Source organism: Octopus sinensis, linkage group LG3 (assembly GCF_006345805.1).
Source record: "Octopus sinensis linkage group LG3, ASM634580v1, whole genome shotgun sequence".
Lineage (NCBI taxonomy): Eukaryota > Metazoa > Mollusca > Cephalopoda > Octopoda > Octopodidae > Octopus > Octopus sinensis.
In genome coordinates this window covers 70433127-70437511 of record NC_042999.1, presented here as the reverse complement: position 1 = coordinate 70437511, position 4385 = coordinate 70433127, and positions in this window count along the sequence as shown.

The following is a 4385-nucleotide window of genomic DNA, read 5'->3' as shown; positions in this document are numbered from 1 at the left end:
TATAAAAGTAGAGAAACCACCCCTCCCATATTCCTTGAGTTATCTCCCTTAGTTGTTCCAGTTATTTGTAAACGATTGGAACATTTTCGATTTCATATTGCAATTTGTGAATAGCGTCGTTAGTTACATATTTCCAAAGAGATATTTATATTTTTGACTGTGAGAGTAAAAGAGGAAGAATATGAAACTCAGTTGACCTCGTTCGAAACTATTTTCTCTCAATGTTTTACATCCTTTATTGATATAAGGAAAATATGTACTTCGCTCACATCCTCATATTTGTTCTTATTCTTACTCCCATTCTTTTCCTGCTCTTTTTTAAAAAGACGAACACACTTAACCTATTATTGACCATTTCTTATATGTATTACTCCTCCCAACCACTTAGACCCTCTGAAGAAACCTAGAGGCACACTCATCATCCAAGCCTTATCTGCCTATCCCTAGAGAACACTGAAGAGATGAAGATAACCTGGAGGGTTTCATTGTCTCTTGGCAGAAACGACCACAAGGAACTAGCACCCACTGACAATCTGCTCATTTGCTCATTTCTGTACTACTAATACATGTGTATGTATTCATCTAATACATTGGAATAAATAGACAGACTAGAATGTTTACTGGTTGATGTCTGTCAATTTTGTATCCTCTTCACTTTCTTATTTGCCGTATCATCATCATCGTTTAACGTCCACTTTCCATGCTAGCGTGGGTTGGACGAATGACTGAGGGCTGGCGAACCAGATGGCTGCACCAGGCTTCAATCTTCATCTGGCAGAGTTTCTACAGCTGGATGCCCTTCCTAACGCCAACCAGTCAGAGAGTGTAGTGGGTGCTTTTACGTGTCACTGGCACGGGGCCAGTCAGGCAGTACTGGCAATGACCTTGCTCGAATCTTTTACACATTCCACTGGCACTGGTGCCAGTAAGGCGATGCTGATAACGATCACGGCCGAATGGTGTTTTTTACGTGCCACCGGCACGGAGGCCAGATAGCCACTCTGGCAATGATCATGCTCGGATGGTGCTCTTCAAGGCGACGCTGGTAACGATCACGCTCGAATGGTGCCTTTTAAGTGACACTGGCATATATATATATATATATATATATATGTGTGTGTGTGTGGGTATGTATAAATATATATATGTATATATATATGTGTGTGTATAAATATATATATATATATATATATATATATATATATATATATATGTATGTATATATAAATATATATATATACTAGCTGAAGGTGACCCACTCTACGCATGGGTAAGAGTGTGGTTGTTACTTTCTGTTGCTTCCTTTCAGCACGTAAAAAGCACCATACGAACGTGGCCGATTGCAGCGCTGCCTTGACTGGCTTCTGTGCCGGTGGCACGTAAAAAGCACCAACCGATTGTTGCCACTGCGAGCCCCCCTGGCACCTGTGCTGGCGGCACGAAAAAAGCACCCACTACACTCACAGAGTGGTTGGCGTTAGGAAGGTCATCCACCTGTAGAAACACTGCCAGATCAGACTGGAGCCTAGTGCAGCCTCCTGGCTTCCCAGACCCCGGTCAAACTGTACAGCCCGTGCTAGCACGGAAAACGGACGTTAAACGATGATGATGATGTTGATTCTCCCTCTTTGTTTCTCACTTTCCCCACTCTCTTACTCTTCCTTTCTCTCGGACTCTCCCTCGCTTTCTCTTACTCTATCTTTATCTATCTCTCTCCCATTTATAAACAACAAAAGATCTTGAGTAAGTTGAGAAATAAAATATTTAGAAAGATCAATCATAAATATCAGGCAGTAACAACGGAAATGTCTGCTTCAAGGCAGACAGCAAAACACTAACATTTAAAAGGGACAGACGAACTTGCGAGCTGAATAAAAATAATAAAATATTGGAAACCAAAGTTTGAAGGGATAGAATCTGAGGATAGTAGAGTCACCATGGCTGGCATTTCTTAGCGACGGACAGCAACATTTTGACAGTTTAACGGCTGGCGTAAAATTTTGAACTTGATGTAAAAGAAAATCCCTAAACACCAAGTTTTGAAGTGATTCTTTCTCACAACAGTAGACTCACGATGGCAAGCATTCAAAACTTCTTCATCATGGACGGCAACACATTGACGATTAAAAGGCTGGCACAAATTTTTTAGCTTGATGTAACAGAGCATTCCTAAACACCCGTTCCTTTAAATTTTAATCCCCTTCCAGCCCCATTTAGACCCGTTTCACATTTTGGTTAATATAACCTGATTTCATTTGGGTCTACTGGGGCCACATTTTATAAGATGAAGAATTTTGTCCTAGAGGTCACGCCTTTCATTTGAGGAAAAAAAAATAGTTGTCATGCAAACTTGCCAGCACTTTTAACATAGGTCTGCATATTTTCAGCTCAACCAACCACATAATGCACACATTATATATATATATATATATGTGTGTGTGTGTTGGAGTCTCTCTCATACGTGAGCGTTGACGCTGAATTCGACTGGTAAGTAGGTAACCTTGTCTTTGTTGAAATAGTTGTGAGATGCTGGAGTTATTTCTCTGGCGGGTAATAGGAATTTCCATATCCTCCGAGGAAAGGAACTGTTGACCCAGACAATTAGAATTAATTTTAATAAAAGCATCAATTTAAGAAAAAATAATAAAGTAGTAAAAAATGAAAATTTAGCACGAAAAATTTGCAGGGTTCTAAATAAATGTTAAAATGTAATAGATACGAAAAACCTATGTTATCACCAGAACACGAACGCTCGTTGGTGTGTTCTGTTTGTATTTGCTCCATCGGCACGTTGACAGGTAGACAATAGAATGCGATGGCGAGATTCATATTTGTTGTCATGATTGTGTGGTGTTGGTGGTAGCGATGATAATTCTCTTTGAATGCAGACAGATACATAAAAGAACGTCGTTTGACGAAGTGAAAGTGATGGGAAGGTAGGAAATAGAGTGAGTGAAAAAGTGCTGGGAGCGTGAGTGAGTGAGAAAGACAGATACATTAAAGAATGAGAGTGGACTTGTCAAAGTGGGTTTTTGGCCCTAGCAACGACACCTTTTAAGATAGGGATTTCTAACATAGCCCACGGGCATCGTCACCTCATTTTACATGTCCCTGTAAATTTTGGAGTCAATCTAACGGGATGTAGTGGCCTTGAAAGCGATCCAAGCGGTCCAAACGCATTTTAGTTTTATATATAGAGATATATATGTATGTATGTATATATATATATATATATATATATATATATATATATATATATATATATACTACACTCTCGGAGTGGTTGGCGTTAGGAAGGGCATCCAGCTGTAGAAACACTGCCAGATCTGACTGGCCTGGTGCAGCCTTCGGGCTCCCCAGACCCCAGTTGAACCGTCCAACCCATGCTAGCATGGAAAACGGACGCTAAATGATGATGATGATGATGATGATATATATATATATGTATGTATATATATATGTATGTATATATATATATATATATATATGTATGTATATATATATATATGTATGTATATATATATATATATATATATATGTATGTATAATATATATATATGTATGTATATATATGTATGTATATATATATATATATATGTATAAATATATATACATACATGTATATATATAATATATATATATACATATATATACATACATGTATATATATACATATATATATATATATATACATATATATGTATATATATATATATATATATATACATACATGTATATATATACATATATATGTATATATACATGTATATATGTATATATATATATATATATATATATATATATATATATATATATATATATATATATATATGTATGTATGTATATAAATGCTTCATTTAATGTCTTACAAAAATTAGTGAGACAAGGGCTGTCTTTAAAATATAGGTATGGGTTTCTTAATTTTTGGAAAATTCTATAAGAGTTATCATCATCATCCTTTAACATCTGTTTTCCATGCTGGTGTGGGTTGGACAGCTTGACTAAAGATGGTGAGCATGGTAAGTCAGAGAGCTGCACCAGGCTCCAGTCTGTTTGGGCTTGCCTACTATGACTAGGAGCCCTTCCTAATATTAACAACTCCACAGTGTACTGGGTGCCTTTTATGTGAGTGGATTTGGTTGACAGAAACTGAAAGAAGTCTGTCCTAATACAGTTCTATATTTAAGAGATGAGGAATTATGTACATTATTTACATTTGATGGTCTCCCTAAGATTCACAAGGATGGTATTCCATTAAGACCTATAGTGAGCTGTAGAGGTTCAGCATGTCATCCGCTGAGCCGCTTCCTTGTGGATGTAATCAGTCAATTAGCAGGAAAGTCAACATCATATGTGAAGAATACCACCCACTTCAAAGAATTGAT